Source organism: Hypanus sabinus, chromosome 3 (genome assembly GCF_030144855.1).
Source record: "Hypanus sabinus isolate sHypSab1 chromosome 3, sHypSab1.hap1, whole genome shotgun sequence".
In the NCBI taxonomy this organism is placed as follows: Eukaryota; Metazoa; Chordata; class Chondrichthyes; order Myliobatiformes; family Dasyatidae; genus Hypanus; species Hypanus sabinus.
The window spans coordinates 68,644,116-68,672,084 of record NC_082708.1 but is presented as its reverse complement, the minus strand read 5'-3'; the positions used below and the strand labels follow the sequence as shown (position 1 = coordinate 68,672,084).

At 39.1% G+C, this 27,969-nt stretch overlaps 1 long non-coding RNA gene across 2 annotated transcripts; it reads left to right on the top strand.

Annotated features, from left to right (window-relative positions):
- The first annotated feature begins 72 nt into the window (after positions 1 to 72).
- Positions 73 to 27,969, top strand: LOC132390773 (uncharacterized). Of its 2 annotated transcripts, XR_009511005.1 has the most exons (4): positions 73 to 239; positions 15,226 to 15,591; positions 21,941 to 22,096; positions 27,621 to 27,969. It is a non-coding gene; the product is annotated as an uncharacterized LOC132390773 (long non-coding RNA). The 2 variants fall into 2 exon arrangements; XR_009511006.1 differs by lacking the exon at positions 15,226 to 15,591.

Sequence of the window (27,969 nt, the reverse complement as noted above, 5' to 3'; positions counted from 1 at the left end):
ATGTCATGTGATGGCAGATCCTGCTGGTATAAAAGGGGAGACAATAATTTGTTGCGTAATTGTTTTGCTGGGAGTCACAGTCGGTGGTTACGTTATCGTAGAAAGAGAGAGAGTGCGAAGAAGTACTGGCCTCGTGCGAACCCAAAGAATTGGGTAGAAATCAATGGCGTTCTGTGTCTATCAAAGTGATTAACGTGAAGTGTGGCACGCACTTTTGGTTAACCTCTGCAAGGTCTCGGGTGAGTGTTGACCAACTCCAGTGAAAGGTCAGTTACTTTGAGAAATCTTATTCTTCGGGATCTTCGGAAAAGGCATTTATTGGCTGGGATCTGCATCAGCAATTTTGTCTTTTCTTCAAGGCTCAGCTCATTCCTGGTTCAGGAAGTCTCTCCTCTCACTTATTTCATAAATCACTTGGACTTCTTAAACTACTACTTTAAGACTGTGCTTGAATAAGCTTTGTTAAGAACTATCTTTAAGTTCGACTGTTTGATAACTGTGTGCGTGTCCTGGTGGAGTCATCGGGGCGCTGTCATGGCAATCTTTCGGCATCGATCTTTTTGGTGATTGCTCATGATATGGCATGTCTTGAGCATCTGAAACCTGGTGGAGCCCATCCCTCTCCAGGTTGTTGGAGCCCACTGGATCCAAACTCAGGAGCCTTCGCTCTGAAGTCCGGTGCTGATGCCACTACGCCATCAGCTGGCCATAGTTATGCGTCTATAGGTTGCTAACTATAGACGCATAACACTGTTAACTTCCGCTTAAGTTAGTCGTTTGTTTACTTTTTGATGTCTTTGAGTAGAGGTTAATAAAGTTTGTTGTTTATTTATAAAAACCTGACTCAATTTCATGTCTATCGCTGCTGGTTGCATAACATCCTCCTATAACAAGCTTATGTTTCTTGCAGCATTCTGCGATCTCTCTACAAATTTGTTCCTCTAAATCCAGCACACTGTAGGATGGTTTATAATACAGCCCCTTTAATGTGGTCATACATTTACTATTCCTCAGTTCCACCTAGAACACCTCACTAGATGAATTCTTCAGTCCATCCTGACTGAGCACTGCCATACCATTTTCCCTGACTAGAAACATCACCCCTCCAACTTAAATCCTTCCTACTCTGTTGCATCTAAAACACGGAACCCTGGAATATCGAGTTGCCAGTCCTGCCCCTCCTGCAGCCAAGTCTCAGTAACAATATCGTAATTCCATGTGTTGATCCAAGCCCTGAGCTCATCTGCCTTTCCTACGATACTGCTTGCATTGAAATAAACACAGCTCAGGACATTAGTCACCGCATGCTCAACCCTTTGGTTCATGACTTTGTCTGAAATCCTAACAAAATCTGTCTCCACAACGTCTCTACGCTCTGCTCTGGCACTCTGGTTCCCACCCCCCACCACCCGCAACTCTCATTTAAATTTCCCCATGCAGCCCCAGCAAGCCTTCCCAGTAGAGTATTAGTCCCCTTCCAATTCAATTGCAAATAATCTCTTCTGTACAGGTCTCACCTTCTCTGGGAGAGAGCCCAATGATCCAAAAATCTGATGCCCTCCCTTCTATATCAACTCCTTAGCCGCTGAAGAATCTTCCAATATCTGACCACACTAGTATGTGACATGGGTAGCAATCCAGAAGCCACAACCCTGAAAGTCCTGCCCTTTAACTTAGTACCTAAGTGCCAAATTCTCTTTGTAGTTCCTTGTCATTCTTTCCACATATATCCTTGGTGCCTACATGGATCACAACTATTGGCAGTTCACCCTCCACTTAAAAAGCTGAGGAGATGTCCTGGACCATGGCACCCAGGAGGCATGTACTATCTGGGAATCTTGTTCTTGTCCACAGAAATGTCTTGTACATTTAATTCACATTTACTTCTATTGGAAATGCAAATGGGAAATCTGAAAACTTCCTTGGGAAGTTAAGATAACCAAAAAACACAATTCTAATTGCAATGTGTAAAATACAGCTGAATTTCACAACTACCACCAATTACTGAATCAGCAATGCAATTGGATTCCATCATAGAGAGAGAAATTACCAAAATTCATTTGCTTATTGTTTTTTTTTTGTGTGAGGACTAAATATAATTAAATTCTTTGCAAATTTGTACAGGGAAATAAAAATTAAACCAAAGATACTTAACTGTAACTCAAATAGAACAAGAATGTGGGAATATATAAGGCATAATTCTTAATAACAAAAATAACAACTGCAGAAATGAACTTTGTAATGAGCTATCAATTACGCATGTTGTCTGCTCATAGCCTGAGACATACGTCATTGCTGCTTCTGCTGTTTGTGGCCAACATTGTTAATGACAAGGTCATTGTGTGTAAGATATTTAACTGACGTTGAAAGAAAACATAATAAAGGCTAATGATCTGATTTAAGAAACTAAAATCTGTATCCTGACGGTACCAAGTACACAAATATGCAAATATTATATGAAACCCTTTCAATTCAATGGTACTTTTATTTAACATTGTTGTTATATTTAACTTTATACCAAAACAAATAAATAGTTAAATATTGGCAGCTCTGTGGTGTCTGGTCCAAAAGAAAGGGACATCTGTATTTCCATAGCAACTTTCTCACCCTAAAATGCTTTGCATCCAAAGAGGTATTATTTAAATATTGTCACTGTAATATTGAAAGTAATATAACTGCTAATTTTATACACAGCATGTTCACACTAACAGCAAAATGCTGATGAGCAAACAACCTGTTCATGTATTTTAGTCAAGGATCAGGGCTTTGGGGCTTTGAGTATAGTGCCAGAGGGGGAGAAACAGTTTAATGTCTCATCTAAATAATGACCCTTCTAATAGACAGCATCCACTACCCCACCTTTGTTACCTCTTCAGAAAACTCCAAAATATTCATCAGATATAACCCCCGACGCACAAAACCTTGCTGCTGGTTCTCCCAGATCTGCCCTTGAATATCCAAGTGATGGTAGATGTTGTCCCTCAGAATTCCCTCTACTAACCTTGCTATAATATTGGTCATCCTTTAGTCTTCTGGAACTTCACCAGTGGCTAATAGTGAAGCAAGTATCTTCACAAGAGCCTCTGCAATTTCCTTGGCCTCCTATAAAGTCCATGATGCATTTGATCAGGCACTTCTTAATGCATTTCTAGGCTACAAACACCTCCTTCCTTGTAATATGTATATGTTCTAAGAATTCACTACTTATTACACTCATTTCTTTGGCATCCAAGATATTCTCCTTATTAAACACTGAAGAAAAATGGACATGAAAATCGCATCCATCTCATGAAGAACCACACACCGGTGGCTCTGATGGTCTTAAAGAAAACCTTATCTCATCCTAGTCATCCTTTTACTATTAATGCCACTGAAGAACCTTTTGGGATTATCTTCATTCCTGTCTGCCAAATCCCTCTCATGCCTTCTTTTTGCCTGTGATTTCCCTCCTAAGTATAAACTTTTCATAATCGTCAAGGGATTCAGTTATACCCAGCTGCCTAAAAGTGATGTAGACTTCCTTCTTTTTCCTGACCAAAGTCTCGATATCTCTCATGAGTCAGGGTTCACTGAATTTGGACAGTTGTGAAACATCAGGCAAAATTTGTGCTGAAGCTTCCAGATAAGTTCTTTAAATCTACAATCTATTGATTCAGAAGAGGGAGAGTTCTGCCAAGCCCTGGCTGACGCCATAATTAAATGTTGCAATTAAAAAAAAGCATGTTATAAAATCTCTCTCACTTTGATCATGTGACAGACCCTCAGGACACTGAGGAAAATTTAGAGCAGCACCAAATTCTCAGTGTGCACCAAAGCCATATACCCTGAGCACTGAAGAATAATGATTGTGTATCTTGTCCATTATAACAAAATTATTATTCCGCTTCACATTTCTCTTTTATCTTTACCCAATTCAGTTTGCTTACAAACACTGAGGAACAAAAGAAGCACTTGAGGAATTTTAGTTCTAAGCTCCTCAAATTCATGAATAGAGGTAACACAGAAAAGAAATAGACTAGGAATTACTTTTGAAAGGTAAAGTTCCTTCATTAGTTCCAAGAATGGCAATGAAATCTGAAAAGTGTTGATTTGACAGAACAATCAACTGAACAATCTAACAGTATAAGTGCAGTATAAATCAGTGACAGGTAAAACTTAAACACATCCTCAAAATGCTCCCGACAGCCTTACGAAATGATGGATTTTATATGCTACTGGTAAAAATAAGACACCAAAATAATTAGAAGCAAAGTTGCCATGTTATTCAAAAGAATAAACTAACTTTAATATCTAGTCCTGATGAAGGATCTCGGCCTGAAACGTCGACAGTGCTTCTCCTTATAGATGCTGCCTGGCCTGCTGTGTTCCACCAGCATTTTGTGTGTGTTGTTTTAACTTTAATTCCCCTTTAGTTTGGATAGCTCTTCTGAAGCCGCACAATATAAATGCAAATATTAAAGTGATCATTCAGAGTTTTACGGAGAACAATATGGAACAGAGCTTTGCTTACTTCAGTTCTAAAGCTTAAAGTAAATGAGATCAAGAAACCTTTCCTATCGATAAACCTGAAGATGAAACAAACTACTGCTTGAATGGAAACTTCAGGCACCTTGCACTGTCTACAACTAAGCATTTATGGCATTTCAGAAATGATGCGATAATTATTACCTCAGATCTTTCAAATTTTATGTCTGTAATTTGCTGTGTTCAATTTTATCACATTACAGAAATAGCAAAAACAAACGTATAAATTATCCATCAGGAAATGGTGTCCTTTTAGGCCTAGCTCCAATTTGATATTACATTTTGAAGGTGGTGTAAGTTAAAGAAGTATGCCATATGTGAATGATGTATGTTGTACATTGTGGAGTTCTATAGCTGATAATGCTTTTTCGATTCAGAATTGACATTGCCCAAGGCTATTCCATTATACATTTTTGAATAGTTCTAAAGGCTACTAATTATAATAAAGGTTCAACTTCTGTTTGAAGGATAATACAATCCTAGTTTTATTAATTGTACATTATTCATAAACACATTCTTCTGTCTAATATTCTGAACCATTTGTTATTATGTTGTGTGGAATAAGCATCCAACTTATGACAACCTTATAATTGTGTTAGAATTGAGACAGGATAAAACACAACAGCTTTAACTGGCAACAGGAAAACAGTCCATAGTGATGTTATATCTGGAATGCAGACAAAGGAAAATTATGAATCAACCTAACTGCAAGAAAATTCAGTTGCCTGATACACTTCCATAAAATTACCCAGTTCACCCCTTCCTCAGCTCACCTCCTACTGAAAGCCTCACTCATAACTTTTGAGCTTGACTATTCGGTAGATTTCTGGCCAGCCTCTTTCATTCTGTGCTCCATAAAGGTGAGGTCCTCCAGAACATTTGGCAAGTTCCATTCACCCCGGAGCCCCGGTTTTAGTGGTCTAGGTCTCTCACTGGGTTACAACCTGAATTTAAATTTCTCATGGAGAATGGAGGGATATAGGATTGTGTAGGCAGAAGGGATTAGTTTTGTTAGATGTTCAATGATTAGCACAATACTGTAGATTGAAGGGCCTCTTCTGATGCTGTTTTGTGTTTAGCACCAGTTCCAAGTGTTTCCTTGGCCTCCTCTCTCCCTATGACAGTGATTCCTCTTTGAAACATTTGCATTTTTCTATCTCTGGTGTCTTCGTTGTTCTCAAATTTAACTGCTCCACCTTTGACACCATGCCTTTAAACCAAGTTCACTAGTTTTTCCCCCAAGCTTCTTTACATCTGGATCTTTTTATCCCCCCTGACAACACTCTTTAAAACATGCAACACACACAAAATGCTGGTGGAACGCAGCAGGCCAGGCAGCATCTATAGGACGAAGCACTGTCCTGGTCCTGATGAAGGATCTCGGCCTGAAACATCGACAGTGCTTCTTCCTATATAAGCGGCCTGGCCTGCTGCATTCCACCAGCATTTTGTGTGTGTTGTTGTTTGAATTTCCAGCATCTGCAGACTTTCTCATGTTTGCTCTTTAAAACATATTACTTTTTTGAATGAAACACTCGGCTAACTGTCCTCCTACCTCCTTACGTGTCTCCATGCCAACATTTATTTCATTAAAAGAACAAGTTATTATTGATACATCAACTTTCACAAAGCAAAATGCTTCACAAATCACATGTTGGGTGTCCATACAGCCTTGCATCAGAACTCATGATCTGATTATCAGCTCTTCTTGGTGTATAAATACATCAGTGCTGTCCCATTTCTGCTCATCAGACCTGGAATATCTAGCAGTTAAGTGCCGTCCTTTTTACCTACCCTGGAAGGTCTCCAGGGTCATTTTGGTAGCAGTGTATATTCCACCTTAGGCCAATGTAAATCAGGCTTCAGGTGATCTGAGCAATGGGATCAACATGCACGAAACAGTGCATCCTAATGCCTTCACCATTGTTTTAGGAGATTTTAACCAGGCCAGTCTGAAGAAATCACTTATCAATTACCATCAACAGATCACTTGCAATACCAGAGGAAACAACACACTGGACCATTGCTACACCACCATTAAGAGTGGCTACCGTGCTATTCCACGCCCTCCCTTTGGGAAGTCTGATCACCTGGCTGTACTTCTACTCCCTGAGTATAGGCAGTGACTGAAGACTGCAGCACCAGTAGTGAGGACCAAGAGGTATGGACCAGGAGTGCCTACAGGACTGCTTTGAATCGGTGGACTGGACTGTATTCAGAGATTCATCTTCAAACCCGAATGCTGCAGTTGTTACTGACTTCATTAAAAGCTGTGTGGATGAGTGTGTGCCTACAAAGACTTACTGCGCATTCCAAAACCAAAAGCCATGGATGAAGCAGGAGGTACGTTGTCTGCTGAAGGCTAGATCTGTAGCATTCAAGTCTGGCAACCCAGACCTGTACTAGAAAACCAGGTATGATCTGAGGAAGGCTATTTCAAGGGCAAAAAGACAATTTTGAATGAGGTTAGAGGTGACATTGGATGCACAACAATTCTAGCAGGACTTGTAAGACATTAGTTTCTACAAAGTAAAACCCAATGGTATTAATGGCAGCGATGCTTCACTACCAGATGAACTCAATGCCTTCTATGCCTGCTTTGAAAGGGAGAACACAACTACAGCTGTGAAAATTCCTGCTGCATCTGATGACCCTGTAATCTTTGTCTCAGAGGCTGATGTTAAGCTGTCTTTAAAGAGAGTGAACCCTCATAAGGTGGAAGGTCCCGATGGAGTACCTGGTAAGGCTCTGAAAACTTGTGTCAACCAACTAGCGGGAGTATTCAAGGACATTTTCAACCTCTCACTGCTATGGGTGGAAGTTCCCACTTGCTCCAAATAGGCAACAGTTATACCAGTACCTAAGAAGAATAATGTGAGCTGCTTTAATAACTGTTGCCCAGTAGCACTCACATCTACAATGATGAAATGCTTTGAGAAGTTGGTCACGACTAGATTGAGCTCCTGCCTCAGCTAGGACTTGGACCCATTGCAATTTGCCTATCACCACAATAGGTCGACAGCAGATGCAATCTCAATGGCTCTCCACATGGCTTTAAACCATCTGGACAATGCAAACTATAGTCATCGACTATAGCTCAGCATTTAATACCATCATTCCCACAATCCTGATTGAGAATTAGCAAAACCTGGGCCTCTGTACCTCCCTCTGCAAATGGATCCTCAACTTCCTAACTGAAAGACCACAATCTGTGCGGATTGGTGATAACATATCCTCTTCGCTGACGATCAACACTGGCGCACCTCAGGGGTGTGTGCTTAGCCCACTGCTCTGCTCTCTATATACCCATGACTGTGTGGCTAAGCATAGTTTAAATACCATCTATAATTTGCTGATGATATAACCATAGTTGGTGTCAAGAGGGCGTACAGGAGTGAGATATGACAACTAGTAGAATGGTGCCGCAGCAACAACCTGGCACTCAACGTCAGTATGACAAAAAGCTGATTGTGGACTTCTGGAAGGGTAAGATGAAGGAACACATACCATTCCTCACAGAGGGATCAGAAGTGGAGAGAGTGAGCAGCTTCAAGTTCCTGGGTGTCAAGATCTCTGAGGATCTAACCTGGTCCCAACATATTGATGCAGTTATAAAAAAGGCAAGACAGCGGCTATACTTTATTAAGAGTTTGAAGAGATTTGGTATGTCAACAAATACACTCAAAAACTTCTCTAGGTGTACCATGGAGAACATTCTGACAAGCTGCATCACTGTCTGGTATAGGAGTGGTGGTGTTGCTGCTAAAGGACAGGACTGAAAGAAGCTGCAGAGGGTTGTAGCTCCATCTTGGGTACTAGCCTACAAAGTACCCAGGATATCTTCAAGGAGCAGTGTCTCAGAAAGGCAGTGTCCATTTTTAAGGACCTCCAGCACTCAGGGCATGCCCTTGTCTCACTGTTACCATCAGGTAGGAGGTACAGAAGCCTGAAGGCACACAATAAGTGATTCAGAAAAAGCTCCTTCTTCTCTGCCAACCGATTCCTAGTTGGACATTGAACCGCTGGACGCTACCTCACTTTTTTAAATATATAGTATTTCTGTTTTTTTGCTCTATTTTTAATCTATTCAACATACATATACTGTATAAAGTATATTGAATAAGATTTACTTCTTTATCTATTTATTTTTTTCTTTGATATTATGTAATGCATTGAACTGCTGCTACTAAGTTAACAAATTTCACATCACACACCAGTGATAATAAACCTGATTTGGATTCTGATTCTGAGCTCAAGAAGAGAAATCATGTTGTGGACGAGCACTGCTGACATGCATGACAGCTGAGTGGTGTTCCACTGTACTGACAGAAAGGATGTACAAGTGGTAGAGAACCATTACAGAACCTGCTCTCTCAATCATGTAACAGCTTCCTACTGGGCTACAGATCAGTGCTCTTCTGTGTTTAATAAGCTACATAAATAGTTCACTTTTACTTAAGTTCTGTCCCCAGATTTAATGAATGCCGGGTAAAATAAGTGCTTGTCATAGTACTGGCTGTGGGTTTGGTCCATTTTCTGATTTGATAATATAGAATGAAAGCAATAGAAATCTCAACAGCAAAGGATTTCTTAAGGTGTAACATCTGCCACGATTGTACTTCTGAAGATTCTATTGAAATATTTATTTATCCTGAAATATTTGGGGATTAACTTTTTGTCAGTCTTGAAATTTATTTCACCTTGAAGTGCCTCAAGTGGAAGTAGATGTACTATCTACTTTGAAGGGGGATATAGAACTCACCGTTTTGGATTGGAGGCTCTTGACAACAGAAAGGAAAAATGAGTGTGTGCATCAGCAGTCGATCCAACATCACGAGCTTTATAACCTTACTGAAACCCAACCAAGTATTTAATAATTAAAATGGTACAAGATGTACAGTAGATTACCAGGATGCATAGATTAGCATATCTGCAGACCTGGGCACACTGACCAGCTAATGATTGAGGATAATTATCTGAGATTTCTGTATACTGAGGTTTGTCACCTGGACAAAACTGCACATAACAGCTGTAGGCACGTTTGCACTCCAGGACATTTTCAGCAGCTATGTAGCAGTGCGAATTAGCAACACACTCACTGCTCCAAAGATGAGGCTCAGAATATTTAAATAATTTAAATTCTGCTGTTATCTTTCCAGCAGTTGCTGGTATTCATGGCAAGTGGCAGAAAATCTTTAAATCAACAGCTGTGCTCTAAAACCTTACTCACATGTTTGTACAAAACTCATTCTCAAAATTTCGAACAGTTAAAGTTCTTACCTTCACTGTCTTACTGCAACTTTAGCATTGTAAGTCTCACACTCATGTTTCACACCCCCAGCTATTCAAAGCAATAGATACGTCGCCCATCATCATTGCAACATGCTCACTTGCACATTTTCACCTGCCTTCTAAGATAAAAGTTGATACAGTCAGCACTAGCAGCACGGGGGCAAGAGGCAAGCATTGCTCATGTTGGTAATTATGGGATCAGCTGTTACAGAGATGTCCTGTAAATATTAATCTTCGATGCACCATCAATAACTCTCGGAGACGTGAGGCAAGATATAGGCTTTTATTGGCTAGAAGAAAGAACAAGCAGCAATTGACTACCAAACTGCATCCTGGAGACTGAGGCCGGGGCTGTGTCTCCAATTGCCTTTATACCGGGGTCTGTGGGAGAAGCCACAGGAGCAGTCAGCAGGTGGGGGCGTGTCCAAACAGGTATATGTAGTTCACCACAATCTTCCATCTTAATTCACCTTGATCCTATAACATGAACCTTACTTTCAGACAGAGAGCTAAGAACTGTTACTAAGCAATCAGGGAGCATAAGAGGACTCCTGTTAGTTGATCTAATAGTTGTGGCCACCAACCCACTGCCTCCAAAGGCAAATATGGATGTAAAATATAAATGTGTTGAGTTAGTGGACCAGATTGTCTATGTACTAGGTCTCCATAGGTGAATTCCTTAGAATGCTACTTGGAGCACAAACTGACTGATCGACAGCACTTGTGATCCCACCGCTGCAGCATCAGCTGAGGCTGGTCAACCAGCCAACCCGAGTCAGACAAGATGCAGAAAAGATCCACAAGCACGTTGCTGGGGCGGGAGGGCTTGAGTTATAAATAGATATTGGATACGGTGAGAGTGTTTTCCTGAAGTGAACAAGACTGAGGGGTGACCTTACAGAAGGTTATAAAATCATGATGGGCAGAGATGAGATGGATTGTCACAGTCATTCTCAAAGGGAGCAGAGCCCAAATCTAGATGGCATAGTTTCATGGTGAGAAGGAAAAGATTTAAAAGGATGCTGAGGAGTAAAATTTTCACACAGACAGTTGTGGGTGTGTGGATTGAGTTACTACAGGTAATGGTGAAGGCAGGTACAATTAAAATGTTTAACAAACATTTTGACAGGTATATGGACAGGAAGGACTGACAAGGATGTGAGCCAAATGGGACTTGTTCAGTAAACAACTTGATTGACATGTGTAAAATGGGCCAAATAGCCTGTTTTCAAGCTGTATATGTAATTCTATTACAACTCATGCCAAACCTGAATGTCAAAAAACTAGATCCAGAGGAGATCTGGGTTATCTGCAGCTATATCCATCTAAGGGAATAGATTTTTTTGTCAGGCAGCCTGCAGCAACAAGGGAATGTACTGCCAGTCTTACCAGCTTCTCCAGGTCCCATCATATCTAAAGCCCCTTTCCTGATTGACTGTAGTGCATATGGTCAATGTACTCCAATAGTTCTATTACACTGGCAATCCTGGAATCTTCGGTGGTGGGCAAGTTGTTGGAGAAAATCCTGAGAGGCAGGATTTATAACCATTTGAAGAAACATAATCTGATTAGGTATGTTCATGGCTTTGTCAAGGGCAGTTTGTGCCTTACGAGCCTGATTAAATTCTTTGAAGATGTGATAAAACACATTGATGAAGGTAGAGCAGTGGATGAAGTGTATATGGATTTCAGTAGGGCATTTGATAAGATTCCATATACAAGGCTCAGTCAGAAAGTAAGGAGGCACAGGATCCAAGGAAACCTTGCTTTGTGGATCCAGAATTAGCTTGACCACAGAAGGCAAAGGGTGGATGTAGATCTGTATGGAGGTCAGTGACCAGTGATGTTCCACAGGGATCTGTTCCTAGACCTCTCCTCTTTGTGATTTTTATAAATGACCTGGATGAAGAAGTAGAAGGGTGGGTTAGTAAGTGTGCTAATGACACAAAGTTTGGAGGTGTTGTGGATAGTCTGGAGGGTTGTCAGAGGTTACAATGGGACATTGATAGGATACAGAACTTGGCTGAGAAGTGGCAGATTGAGTCCAACCCAGATAAGCGTGAAGTGGTTCATTTTGGTAGATTAAATTTGAAGACAGAATATAGTATTAATGATAACACTCTTGGAGAGATCTTGAGGTCCATGTTCATAGGACACTCAAAGCTGCAGTGCAGGTTGACAGTATTGTTAAGAAGGCATATGGTGTGTTGGCATTCATCGATCATAGGATTGAGTTCGAGAGCCGTGAGGTAATGTTACAGCTATATAATACCTTGGGCAGACCCCACTTGGAGTGTGTGTTCAGTTCTGGTCAACTCACTACAGGAAGGTCAAAAATACTACAGAAAGACTGCAGAAAAGATTTATAAGGATGTTGCCTGGATTGGAGAGTGCGTCGTATGAGAATTAAATTGAGTGAACTTGGACTTTTCTCCTTGGTGCAGCAAAGGATGAGAGGTGACCTGGTAGAGGTGTATAAGATAATGAGAGGCATTGAACGTGTGGAGAGCCAGAGGCTTTTTCCCAGTGTTGAAAAGGCTAACACAAGGGGGCATGGTTTTAAGGTGCTTAGAAGTAGGTACAGAGGGGATGTCAGGGGTAAGTTTTTAACACAAAGTGTGGAATGTACTGCCGCAACAGTGGTAGAGGCGGATGCAATTGGGTCTTTTAAGATACTCTTAGATAGGTACATGGAACTTAGGAAAATAGAGGGCAATGCAGTAGACTAACTCTAGGTAGTTTCTAGAGTAGGTTACATGGTTGGCACAACCATGACCAAAGGGCCTGGAATCTACTGTAGATTTCTATGTTCTAATTTCTATCTTGGTCCAACAGCAAGGGAGAAGTGTAAATATATTTCCAGGTTGGAATGGTTGTGACTGGGTGATGTTCTTCAAAGCTTTCACCTTATCTGTTACCGTTTGAGGGCACTAGTTCACTGGTTTTCCAGCTACTGTAAAGAAGCTTTGAAACTTTTGGCCTTGTATAATGTAGAAGGTACACACTATAATTTTCAAGATGAGACTCAACCTGAAACATCAACAGCCCATTTCCTGCATAGGTGCTGTCTGACCAATAGAGTTTCTTCAAGATCTGGTGTATTGCCCCACTTTCCAACATCTGCCGTTTCTGTTCAGTTTGCATTGCTTTGGTCTGAATGATATCAAAGCCTTGAGTCTTGGCAGAGCAGCAGTCAACCAGCCAAACTAAATTTCATTACCCTCCTGACTTGTGGTTGTTGGAAATGCTCTGTAGTAAGCCTATTGTCAAAGAATACTCAGCTTCTCAAAGTACGGTTCATCACGGGCAGTGAGTTCCCGCTCTTGGACCTGCTGTGTTGCTTGGCATTTCAATATCTCCAGGTGCAGCCTGGAAGATGTGTGCATTTGGGGTGTGACCCCCCCCCCCCATGGTGATGCAATTCCTCGCTGATGTCACCGTGTGAAGCATTGTGGGAGATTGAAACTTTGAGACAGCAGGTAGTGTACACTGCCGTCAAAAGAAGGCCTCTGCACTCGAACAATCACTCTCCCTCTCTCTCTTGATAGTAACTGAGAGTTTGTTGGTCCTCAAGTTGGGGAACTTGGACAAGTGACATGATAGATTGCAATATCAAAGCTGCAGGTCTCCCATCTTGTTGTTGCAGGAGCGATCACTCTCCTGAGAGCCTGTTTGTGATGTTGAAGTGTTGGGATGAACAATAGTTTTTGATGGACTCTAGATCATGGTCTCTTTGGTTGCTTTGCATAGTGGGTGGCGGGGGGGTGGATGGTTAATGCTTTTTCTAGAGCTAGTGGGGGGAGGGGACAGGGAGGGTTCATGCTTTTGATGCTGCTTGTGCACGGAAGGTGGGAAGGAGGGTTTTCAGGTTCTAATGTTTCCTGTCATTCATTTTTTGGGGTTTCTTTCTGTTTTGTGGATGTCTGAGAAGTGTAAGAATTTCAGGTTGTAAACTGTATACAGTCTCTGATATTAAATTGAACCATTGAACCATTGATTCTTTAACTGATATTGTAACCACAATGTTTTTGTGTCTTATCGAATTAAGTTTCTAATCAAACATAACTTCCAGGAAAAAAATACTAGGGAGTTTGCCAATTGAAGTACCATTCAATATGAAGGAAAAGTGATTAGGATTTTTTTGTTGAAAGGGTCATTGTCTGGCATTTTTATGGCATATATGTGCTTTAGCACTTATTAGTGATGTCCAGGTGTGATAGTGTGATACCTATGGGTGCAGACAACCTCCTTCTCTGGGTCTTTCTGACACTTCTCAGCCTTTTTACTGAAGCCTAGGGACAATTGCACGTCCACAGAGGAAGAACAAAGAGACCTCACCTCTCTCTTCCTTTATCCACATAATCACAGAAAGCCATGATAGAGCCAGAGTACGTAGGATTATGGTTCTGAACGTTTGAGTCTAAATCCAGCATCCAGATATTTGTTTGAGCTTCCTGTTGCTAGTCCTCACTATAGGTCTGATACCAACTCAGAGTAAAACACACAGCTAAAATTACCGATTGAATTAGGAGCTAGACATGCAGAAAGTAGCTTTCTTTTATTTCCCAACAGATACCCATTGATCTGCTTAGTGAAATAGCTTATGAGGTCACTAGCAATTTATTTTAATGTCTTAATTTTAGAAAAGTAAAAGATTAATGGGGCTAGTCGATAAATGAAGCCTCTTTGTTTTTGCCTCCCCCCTTTCCTGTGTATCATTCACTTCCAATAAAATTGTTAGAACAGTTGATAATCTTCACATACTAAAGATGTATTATAACATTATTGAAAGAAACAGGTTTTATGGTTCTCCCCATGTTTCTGACTGATTAGGATTTTAACTCCTGCTGGGACAGACTTGCATGAATATTGAACTCACAGAGCTTTGCAATTACAGCATACTTGCCTGCAGCCAAGTGCTAACACTGCTAATGCAAGTGTCCTTCTTTTTCAGTCAGAATCATTTAATTTGTGCCCCATTTTGTCCTCACTCAAAATGAGAATATTTCTATTTGGATTACTATATGTTGAACATAAGTAGCATGTTGGATGACTTAGTCTAATTGTACCTATCTCAACCGAGATTAATTTGGCGCAGGTTGAGAAGCAAACCTGAGAACCTTCTGGCCTCTGCATCTGCCTTCTTGAAGTAAGCATAATGGTTTTAAGATTCAGAGTACACTTATTATCAAAGTGTACAACCCCAAGTTTTGTCCTCTCATAGACAGCCACCAAACAAAGAAACCAGTTCAAAGAAAACATCAAACACCCAATGCGTGAATAAAAGAACAATGCATGCAAGTGGCAAAAAGCAAGTGAATAACACACAATATCAAAAATCTAGATATCCAATGGTCTTGGAGTGTCCAGTTCAGTTCAGTTTAACATTGTGTCGTTCATTGACTGCAGGCCATGGAGCTAATCTATGCTGAGGCACCCCTATCAAATTGCACAAACAGCGAAGAAACAGAGCAATCGGAAACTGGAAACACATGCAATACGAACCTCAGAGTCCTGCAAACTGAGTCCAAAGCCATGGTCACCAAACATCAAACTGCACGTTCCTCTGAAAAAGAGTCTGACAGCCCCAAGCTGCGCCGATCCATCCTTGTAGCATGAACCCGAGACTTCTGCACCTTTCTGCAGCAGCAACGAACGCAAGGGAGAGGGAGAACGGTCAAACATAGGCAGATGACGCAAACATCCGCTCGTCTTCCACTCTCATTCTTGACAATTTCAGTCTTGCTCCATGCCTTAATCGGCAATGAGTAATGAGTAAGTAACAGAACTGACCATGAGTTTGTGCTCCACTGTTGTTGAACTCCCCTAGAGACAGCAAAAGCACCAGATTGCCCAGTCGGGCAGCAGGCACCATCGCACACAGTTCAGTAGAAGAAACATATTTAAAAGAAGGAGAAGAAGTAGTTTTGTGAGGTGTATGCAAGATGTCGCCATTGGTCGCAATGGTGACTGGTGCCATGTTGAGCAGCATTCAATGGTAATTCAACATAGGGTTTTAATTCATCACCACTGTTTTTTTAGTCACCTTTTACTAACTGATTCAATGATATGCTACTGTCCATCATAAAGCCATTTGATTTTGCATTGAAATAGGCAGTCTAAGCATGTAAAAGCACCTTCAGCTTGTAACATTATGATTGTGTACAGAAAGCTAAGCAAATGGGATCATTGTACTGCAAATGTTCTGTGCGGCAAGAAGATTTAAATAATTTAATCTGCTTTCAATAGAGCTACGGAGATTGAGTAGGCATGATTTAAGAAATTAAAGCAATGACTAACATGATAAAGTCAATGCAAGAAAATTAGTTGAAAATAAAGAATATAAGTACAAAGTTAATGAGCATCAATGAAAACTGTAGTTCAGGAAGATTGGCTGAGCTGTGGTACATGGAATAGCTTCTCAATTGCACAAACCAATTAATATTATATCATAAATGGTCTTAAGGATGTAGAGAAAGTACTGGGCTAAACTTAACTAAGAATGGCATTAAGATACAGTTAGAAAATTACCATATGGAATATAATAATTTATGCTCTCTATGACCTTGATGATGATGATGACATATGCTTGATCAAGTCTTAAACCATTGATTACTAGATTGTTACTATTCATGTTTCATGTGGTTGTACTGGGTGGTTTTTCATAAATTTCAAAGTATGTTTGGTAGAATCATGTTGGTGTTGCTTCTTGCAGTGTAATCCTGGACCATTGCAGGCCTGCTGCTTCTCCAGGGCTTATTGAGTGTGGCATGCCATTATATTTGTCACTATGCTCCGTTGCTGGATTCTACGTAAAGTTCTTCAACCAAACCAAATCTTGTTAGGATTCTTCAACGTTATGATAGGGTAATCAATAGGTAAGGTCAATCCATTTTGAGATTGAGTTTTGTTTTAACTTGCAGACTAGGGAACGTTATTAGTTTTTTACAAACCACTTTTTAATAGGATGAAGGAGATTTAAGTGTTTTGAATAAACTTATATTTTATTTTTAAGATGGATTTGAGCAGCCTGGACTGTTGCCTATGTGGTTCAACTGTAATAATTTAAAAAATATCTCAGAGTATGAGAAGTTAAATTCCACCAAAGGTTTGACAAAAGACAGCTCTGCCACAGGTTTGTCTTCTGTATGAATCTGTCAGGGAAATTTCTGAGGCACTCCTCTGCAGTATCTCACCCTAAGCATTACTAATTCTTGCCTGGTTCCCCGGGGTTCAAAGTTGCATTAAAATTCCAACTGTGCATTAGGCAAGAATAAGTTCAGGAAACCTGGTTTGCAATTTCTATCAGTGGACCAAGTGAAGCATGATGTTCTTCCTGGTTGCCTCAGAGTGTGAAAAAGCTGAGCTAGTGCAGGTCATGGACAAAACCTGAAGATTAGATCAAGTTGATAGATAGTTTCCTTGTATTTTAACTTAATCTATTCTAGTTCAAAGCCAAATTCCTTTTTTTAATGAAATGATAGATTATACATTTCCATTAAACAATTCTCATTCAGTTACTTAAAAAAATCACCATACTTTCTTGTGACTAGTCATAGAGAGATTGATTTAATGGGAAAAAGATAAAAGAAAAGATTTTTTGAATAATTTGGAACTTAACAGCTATTCTCGTTAGCAAGCACAAGAAACATATACTCAGATTGTAATACGTTCTTTATCATTTTCCTATATTATAAGTTTTTCATAAAGCAAATACATTCAAAATTATTAATTTTCTAGGTGAGTATACTGTATATCAGAAATTAATTCCATTCAACAGATATTCTGTTTGAATTCAAGTGCTGACTTAAGCTACTGAAAATTTTAAGGTTAGCTTAGCTTATTAAAAGTTTAATGAGTTATTGAAGTGCATCACTGAGTTCTTTACAAAATAGACAAAAATGATTTTGTAAAACACTGCATTCCTAAAAGCTTACGCACTCTTACTGATATACATCTCAGTAAACTGGCTCTCTTTCTAGTTTACCCAAGGAATACCTAAAGACTTTCTTTTCCAGATAAAAACTATAAAGAAGCACTTTTTGCAAATCCCTGCTAACTGTTATAATGTAGAGTTTCAAATTCTCACTATAAATGGAACAGAGACTTAAAGAAAACTGCAAATTATGTTGTATTTTTGATATTATAATAGCATTACAATCTTCAAAGCAATAGACATACATTAGTTCCCAAAGCAGCTTTTCTGCAGGAGGCAATTTGCTCTCCAGAATACTGATATGATTTTCCCCAAGTGATAACATAGAAGTAAAATATTTCCTTTAGTCTAGTCCAACGGACATGATCCAAATTCTCTTCCTTGTTTATTTATTTACTTGAATGAAAATAATGGTTCTTGCACTTGGGGTTCATTTCCTTATCATAGTCTTCAGCTGGAAACAATGACATTGGAGTTTCTCAGAACCAGAAATAGGCAGCAACTTTTAAAATACTTTTCATTCTTTGAAGTTATTTTGAGAGATTCCTTTGAGCAACCACCTTATAAAATAAACCTTGTTGACACTTGTTGACAAATGTAGATATATTGACAGGGTTATGTTTGGGTCTTTTCAGAATGATTTCTATCTATGAATATTTATTGATAACTTCATAGTTGTAGAATAGCAATTGACTCTGGGAGTTAGATAAAAGTTTTGATTTTCAATTGTAAAATCAACTGGTGAAAAAAACAATAATTGTTTCTATTAATTCAAAGTCTTCTACTCTGAACTCCATCTCTTTGTGGGAAATGGCAACTGAGCTTTTTTTAAACTGGAGTTAATCACTGCCTGAAGAACAGAAATGGTAAATTCATCAAATAAAATTAATAGAACATTAGAAAAATATAAAACTTCTGGGATTTATATTTGTTTTGTATTTGATCAAGACAGCTGTCTTGAACAATATGAGGGGTGATTGATAAGTTTGTGGCCCAAGGTAGAAGGAGTCAATTTGAGAAAACCGAGCACATTTATTTTTCAACATAGTCCCCTCCTACATTTACATACTTAGTCCAGCAGTCGTGGAGCATGTGGATCTTGGACCTCCAGAAAGTGTCCTCAGCATGGGTGATTGATAAGTTTGTGTCCCAGGGTAGAAGGAGATGAGTTATTAACTTCAAACTTTCTGCATAATCACTCTCAGAGTTGACCTGCATGTGCATGTAAAGAGAGCTGTATAACTCATCTCCTTCTACCTTAGGCCACAAACTTATCAATCACCCCTCGTATGTCTTTAATATGTTGTGAAATATCATAAAAAGAAGTCTTTTGTAAGGAGAAGTGAAGGAAGATATTCTGTGCAAGCATAAGTTTCCATAGAACCAAAGAACACTACAGCACAGAAAACAGGCCATTTGGCCCTTCTAGTCTGTGCTGAAACTTTATTCCACTAGTCCCATTGACCTGCACCCAGTCCATAACCCACCAGACCTCTCCCATCCATGTATATATCTAATTTATTCTTAAAACTTAAGAGTGAGCCTGCATTTACCATGTTAGATGGCTAGATGGCAGCTTGTTCCACATTCCCACCTCTCTCTGAGTGAAGAAGTTCCCCCTAATGTTCCCCCTAAACCTTTCCCCTTTCACCCTAAAGCCATGTCCTCTCATATTTATCTCTCCTAATCTAAGTGGAAAGAGGAAAGAGCCAACTCACATTTACGCTGCAAAAACTGTACTTCCTGAATTGGGAAAGAGAGAAAGTGTATCTGGCTCATTTTGGCTTCAGTTACATAGTAAGAGTTGTAGCAATGCCATAAAGAAAATGCTAAAAATGAGTATAAGATAAACAATACAAGTATTGTTCCTTTTATCTTTTCCTTCTCCGTTTCCCCTCCTTTCATTAAAGTTGCTTATTATTTTAGTCTATGTAAATGCTTAATGTATATGCTTGACCTGCGCACAGGGTAACTAGAGTGGAATGAACAAGACACATTACAGGAGAACACAAACCAGCCCTCACTGAGGGATTAGTGGTGGAATGGGTGAGCAGCTTTAAGTTCCTGGGTTCCAGCCTCTCAGAGGATCTATCCCGGACCCAACCCATTGATGGAATCATGAAAAAGGCAATACTTCATTAGGAGTTTGAGGAGATTTGGTATGTCACCAAAGACTCTTGCATATTTCTATCCTGATTCACTGTGGAGAGCATTCTGACTGGTTTCATTCGGGCAGCCTTGTATGCACCAGATTGCAAGAGGATGCAGAGGATTATGGACTCAGCCAGTTCCATCTCAGGCATAAGCCTCCCCAACATCAATGATATCTTAGGTGGCAGTTCTTCAAGAAGGCATCATCCACCATTAAAGACACCCACCATCCAGAAAATGCCCTTTTTACGTTACTACAATCAAGGAGGAGATACAGGAGCCTGAGGATCCATACTCAATGTTTTAAGAAAAACTTCTTCCCTTCACCATCAGATTTCTGAATGGTCCAAGAACAGATGAACATTACCTCATTCTTTGTAGTAATGTTTATGTCATGCTCTTTGCCACAAAATGACAAATTTCATGATATATGTCAAAGATAATAAACCTGATTCTGAACTTGGATATGGTACAGGGGTATGTTGGATGTTTTCTAGATTTTACAACCATTCCAACATCATTACATTAAGGACAAACAATTGAACTGTGGCAAACAGAAACAAACAGAAAAGAGCATAGGCCTTTTGCAAGATTAATTCACAGTGCAAAATGTTTGTTGAAGATTGCATGTAATCAGATTATTAAGAATATAAGTTGCAATGAACACACAATGAAGAAAAGTGAGAAAATTATGCATAAATTAAGAAAGAAGATCAAGAAATTATCTTTGGAGTGAAGGTTTTCCATCAGTCCTTGATGGACAGGCTTTGTGCATTGATTACAAATGTAAGAGTTAGATTGGAATTCCTGATCCTGTCAGCAATACTGACATTAACTTCATCTAGAATGTAAAAATGATGCTCTTCTTTTATCTCTGAATGTTTAAGAGATGAAATGAGGAACTTCAAAGTAAAATGCAACTTTTGATACATTTATGGAGTTGTCATTCAAAGTTCAAACAGCATATGAGGGTTGTAATTTCTGCATTGAAAATAGTGGAAGAGGATTTTTCCAATCAAAGCAATGGAGATGAGGAGATTCAAAATGATATGTTCCCAAGCACAAATATGATAAAGGAGCAGACTGCATCCAAAAAATGTCCAGATAAGTACATGACACATAGTATAATTGACAACATTAACTGATGACAAAACAAGATTGTGTGACATAGCTACGGAGAATTATCATATACAGCATGTTCAGACAAGAGATTTCACTCTGAACATTCTTATCATAAGCGAGAAGGTAATGCATGGAGGTTTTGTTTATTCACTAGATTAGATAAAAATTTTGAAGAGCTGGTTGACAAGTGCAGTGTCTGTCATGATTACAGGGCTAAGTCATTGATAATACGTTCACAGAATTGGAAGTAGTCATAAATATTTTCCATTGTAAGAAAAGGATTATAACTTCTTAGTATTCATGGACAATCACTTGAAATAGATTAAAGTAAAACATCTTGGGTCCTACACTACAAAGGAGTATACTATAAAAGAACAGAGATCCATTTTTCATGTCATGGCTTACAAAAGAATTAAACTCTGATAATGGCCGTTTCTATGAGAACACTGTGAAACAAAATGGTATTAAATGAAAGCTTACTTCACCACGTCATCCAGCAGCAATTGGTGCATTGGAGAGATCAATGGGAATTGTCAGAAGTACTAAAGATATTGCTATTAAGAAGTGCTTGAGATTAATAATGAAACATCAATTAGTGAGATACTTGCTGAACTATGGAAAAATTCTACAAAAGTTTATATTCCTGCTGAGTTGCTAATATATAGAAGATACAGAAAATAATTAAGTTAAATTCTAGGAGGAGGGTGTAAGAGACAGGAATAAAAATGTTCACTCTAGTCATACAGAGAAACATCCTAAATAACATGACACAACCCTAACAAATCTGACATTTGGAAATAAGATGCCAGGTTTGCACCGTGGAGATAGTTTGTTAAAAAGGATTCAGAAGTGTAAATGAGAATCACTTACTTCCTGCCAGTGATATTGAAGCGTTGAATTATGAATATTTTTTAGAATTTGATCCAATGCTGAATATGGAAGAAATAAGATTTTGCTGAATTAAATCAAAAAGGTGATATCTTCCTCAAGTCAAGAAGGGAATGCAACTCCATTGGCAGTTCCCTGGAAAGGTCAAAAGGACTCTGAAACCCTACTGAGAGGCTAAAGTATGTAAGTAGCATAATATTATGAATCACTCTTTCTTTGCAAAACAGTAAAGCTGTGTATCATTGAGTATCATATTAAATTTATGAACTACATTTGACATATGTTCATGAAAAAGGGAAGATGCAACTGTCTTAGCAGGTTTCCACTTTTTTGTAATGATTCAGTATGTTCTTGGCACTACATACTGTTAGAATAAGAAACCACAGATACATTGAACTCCTGGCTGTGATATGGTTTCACAGGCATTGTGAGTGTCTGACAATTTATGCTCCATCAATTTTCAACATTTGCCATCTGATAGTAGTTTGATAAAATAAAAGAATACCAGATGAGTGAAAATTGTCCCTGCACCCAGGATCATCTACTGGATGCCCAAGATAAGTCTGAGGCAGTTTTCAAGATATGGGATTTGGCCATTTCCTTGCCACCATACAACCAGTGAGCTGCAGCAGAGGCCTTTGTCCCAGACTGCTACACTCAAAATCAGTGATTAAGCAATCTTAGCCAGATTCAGAAGCTGGGTACTTGCTGTCTGTTCTGAAATGAAAAATGCAACATCAGTCTTTATATGCTGTGTCATAGAGACAGCATCAAGTGGGTGAATGCACTTGATCAGTATTGCAATGTTGGAAAGACTGATACAAACCCTGATCCAAGTGGTAGGTCTATTTGCATATGATTCTTCCCATTAATTTCAGGTGCTCTCACAGGCTTTCCAATGAATGAGAACTTGATTCTGCACATCCACCGACCTTCTTCCATAGCCTTCTCCATCTACAGCAGAATTAACCTCACCTTCTGGTGTATGGCATCTATGTTATTCTTACCATTTGCTCTATCTGTGTATGACAAATGTCTGAATTGCTCATCTTCACTATTTGCATACCATTACTTCCTGATTAGCCTACCCATTTCCCAGCATCTGACCTTGTATTGATTCTGTCTTGACAGTAAATTTCATCCAGTGTAAGTATCCAAAAAGGGTTCTGTATTGTTATTACCTCATCTGAGAGATGACACAGAACAGATTAACCTGGCCATATGTGAAATGTGGAAAGCTTCAAACGAAGGGTTTGAAATGTAAGTTGTATTAGTAAGTCTGTTGCACCACAAACCACGATAAAGACCTCGCACAAGGATATCATAGAGTTATAGTCATACAGAAGTACAGCACAGAAACAAGCCCTTTGACTCATCTAGTCCATGCTGAAACATTTAAACTGTCTACTCCCATCAATCTGCACTGAGACTGTTGCCCTCTATACCCTTACCTTCCATGTACCTATCCAAACTTCTCTTAAGCATTGAAATTGAGCTCGCATGCACCACTTGTCCTGGCAGCTTGTTCTACACTCTTACGACCTTCTGAGTGAAGAAGTCTCCCTTCATGTTCCCCTTAAGCTTTTCACCTTTCACCCTTAAACCATGACCTATAGTTATGGTTCCAACTAACATAATTGGAAAAAGTCTGCTGCATTTACCCTATGTTGTAGACTAACATCAAGTTGGCGTCGACTCATAGCGACCCAATGGGTAGTGTAGTGTCGCTGTCCATATGGTTTTCATGGTAAGATATGACTGCCAGGCTTTTCTTCCGTGCAGATACTGCTGCTGCCCAGGTTGGGACTCAGCCGGATTCAAACTTGGGACCCTCCACCTTGAGGTCCAGTGCTGATGCCCCCACACCACCGGCTAGCCCATCCTATCTATACCCCTCATAATTTGTATGCCTGTATCAAATTTCCTTGTAAGAACTAATCAAACATTTTAATCCAGCTCCATCAGAATTTTCCAGGAATTACACACTTGGCATGTACAAACGTTGTACATATAATCAAGGGGAAATAAATAGTGGCTACATGGCTCAGGCCAAAGATACTGATGGACAGTAGATGCTGTAGGATTAGCTTGACAATGGATGGATTGAGGAAAGTCATATGGAGATACTAGAGGGAGTACAGAAGACAGCCTTTGCCACTGAAATGGTGCACAATAATGTGAGCTCATATGAAAGCACTCGGTGTCCCCATTCCAAACATTATTTATTGCTGCATTTTCCTACCTCTCTGGTTTAACCCACCATATTTGTAATTATCCAGTTCTAATTTTAAACAATTCCTAAATAAAGACAGAATGGGCATAATCCTCTCCTTTTCTCAGTGAAACATGGAAAATATTTACAGGTGATTTCTATTTCTTTCAGAAGATAAATTTGGTCTGGTTCTACAGTTCTTTTATATTTGTGTCACTTCTTTTGAGTAATGTCAAAATCCTACATTAATTTTAGTTCTATCTGCTGTACAATTGGACAGTCAAATCACTTGCAATTCAAAAAAGTTAAAAATATTATTTTTGTAATTTTATGTTAACGTTTAATATCCTGTAAGTTCTCAAATTTATTTTTGGCTCCTAACTTCAACAAAGCTATTTTCTGATTATTTCACTACATTCTATCTTTTAGAATAATTTCAGATAACCTGATAATTATTTTTATTCACACTAGCAAAGCCATACGTAATAGGATGGTCAGGAAGATAGAACACATGGGACTCGGGATGAGTTAGCAAACTCGATACAAATTTGGCTTGACAGTATGAGGCAGAGGGTAGTGGTGCAGGGTTGTCTGTCAGATTGGACTCCAATGGCCGTTGGTGGGCTATAGGATTAATGCTGGGTCTTCTATTAATAGTCACATATATGATTGATTTGTATAAGGATGTCAGTGGCATGATTATAGCAAGTTTATAGATTACACCAAAGTATTGGGAAGCGTGTTGTCCAAATTTACAACAGGATATTTATCAACTGGGAAAATAGGCAAGGAAATGTCACATGGAATCTAATATAGCCAAGTGTATTTTGGGATGTTAAACCAGGTCTGAACATACACAATGAAAGATGAGTGCCTGGGAAGGAAAAGAGGTAGTCAGGGTGGTGAAGAAGATGTATATACCATATTGACATTTCATCAGCTGAGGCATTAAATATGAATTGGAATGTTAGGTTCTACAAGACATGGCTGCACTGAGCATATAGTTTATAATCCTGGTTACAACTCAATATGAAGGATGTGATTGAACTAGAAACTTGCAGAAAAAAGATGCACAAGGATATTGCTGACTGGTTGGCTTCAGCAATTCAGCAGTCAAAGTCTGTTTTCCCTGCAGTGAAGGAGTCTGAGAGTGACATAATAAAGGGATATAAAATTATGAGAGACATAGATAAGGTAGATAGCTGGTGTCTGTTTCCCATGGCAACTGTATCTAGAACCAGAAGGTATAGGTTTAACATGAAAGAGAAAAGATTTAAAAGGGTACCTGAAGGATAAAATTTTCACACAGTTAGTAATTGGCATCTGGAATGAGCTGCCAGAGGGGCTGGTGATCAGTTAATCAATATATATCTTCACCAATCAACTTGCATTCTAAAACTGCAGATCATTCCGCACAATGTTCTTCACTCTTTTGAACGCAATTTAACTTTGAAGACCTTTCCATTTCCTAATTCCCGGAATTCTACTCATTTGACTTTCATGATTATTTACTTTAGGAGAAAGGATTTATAAACAATAGCTAACTACTACTTTTCATCAAACCTTTAAAAAAAACAAAACTTGTTGTTTGCACCTACACATAGATGGTAAATTTTAGTTTTATTGATAAACGTTCCCAGATTCCATGTTTCCTAATCAATTGTTCATTATTTCATTTGCAAAACTATTTCATTATAGTTAAGATTCCAAATAACTAATCAGCAACTTAATTTGTCATTACTCAATTGAATTTTGCTGAATTCCATCTGAACATGAGAATACAAATTCTATTATAAGATCATATTTGCGCTTGCTCTCTCCACCCTACACGTTTAATCATCTTCTGAAAGAATTCTTGTTGATTAACAAAGCTTAATACACTCTTCAATAATTCCAATTGACTCTTTTCCTGAATGATGGGTATTAGTAGCCTTACACATAACTCTCTATAGCATTTTCCTTGCTTCAGACTTACATGATTACTGGTCCTGGTACTATCTTGGACAATAAAACATAGTTAATCAAACACTAAAGTTATCACCCTAGTTAACCTTGTTGCTTTGCTTGGCACCATTAAGGAGGTCAACAACAGTGTGTAATACACCCATCTAATTTAGGCAGTGTACTGTTTTAATATCCAAGCTTGGGTGTTGTTACATCTTGAATGCAATTTTGATGCAACATGTTCACAATGTTTCTCATTTCATTTTTATTCATGTCAACAATTGTGAACTTAGAGATATTTAACCTCTACAGTTCTCTGTGAAGCAGGGCTTATCCTGTTACAAACTACAAACACTCTTCTCCATCCTTTACCCGGCAATGACTAAACAACCATCATTTGACCTGATGTGACTCCACCTTGATTTGATATTGTGTGCAGAGGTCTGGCCATGCAGCAGATAGATTGCTGATTTGATTTACAAGAAGTCACATCTAGAAGTGGCTTTAGATCAGTGGAGATAATTCAGTGGTAGTTATAACTCAGTATACTATTCATCATTTAATGTAAACTAATATTTTCAATGCATTGGGAATAAGATATAAAAAATAAGAGGTCCATGTCCAAGCAGATTCTGCATTGATGTGATACTTCGGCACTTAGGAACAGCTGGGATTCACGACACATAACAATACTGGAATTTGCTGTGAGCAATATCCTTTGAGGTTGGCTTCACACTAATTTCTAATGTGAATTCCAGGAAATTTTATCAATTGTACTTGGTTACCTGAGGGCTTAAAATACGGAGAGGCTTTCCATAACATCAGCAATGACTTTTGGAGCAGTTTTAACACCCTATGATGCGAAGACGGGGACATGGGTGGATGAAGAAACGAGAAACCACCTCCAAAATGCTAATTTCAAGCTTTTAAGTGGTGGGTTAGAAGCCAGTCAAAGGACTTGCTTTTGAATATTGTGAGCAGTTTTGGGCCCCTTTTCTAAGAAAGGATGTGCTGACATTGGAAAGGGTTCAAACGAATTTCATGAAAATTATTCCAGGACTAAAAGGCTTGCCTTATAAGGAACTTTTGATTGCTCTGGGCCTCTACTCACTTGAAACCTGAAGAATAAGGGTAGACCTCATTGAAATCTGTCGAATATTGAAAGGCTTCAAAAGAGTGAATGTGAATAGGATGTTTCCTATGGTGGGAGAGTCTAAGACCAGAAGACACAGCCTCATAATAGAGGAGCATCATTTTAGAGTGAAGATGAGGAGGAATTTCTTTAGCCAGAAAGTGGAATTAATCATTGCCACTGGTGGCTGTGGAGGCCAAGTCATTTGGTATATTTAAGGTAGAGGTTGATAGATTCTTGATTAGTCAAGGCATGAAGGGATATAGGGAGAAGGGTGGAGACTGGGGCTGAAAGGGAAAATGGAGCAGACCTGATAGGCCAAATGGCCTAATTGTGCTCCTATATCTTATGGTGTCATGGTCTTTCTGGAGGTTGGTTTCTGCTTCAACCATTTTAATGAAGATTTGTTTGCATTTTAGGTATAACATTGACCAATTGGCTTTCTCAGGCCTTGGGAAACTCAACTGCTGAACAGAGATGAGGACTTCTGAATGGAAAAGGAGAGTACATTCAGGACTGCTTGTGCACCAGGAGGAAGAAGAGATACCTCTTTCTGCATTCCTCCCATTCAATGAGGAAACTATCAGCTTCCCTATATTGGACTCCCTTGATCGGATTTCGTGCTCTTGATCAAACTCTACCCCCTTACTGTCTCTCTCTTACATTCAGCAAAATTGTAAACATAGCCTTTTTAATTTTATATATAACATTAAATAAAACAATCAACACCATCTTCCCCTTTGTTTTTTGACTATCTAATGAAATCCA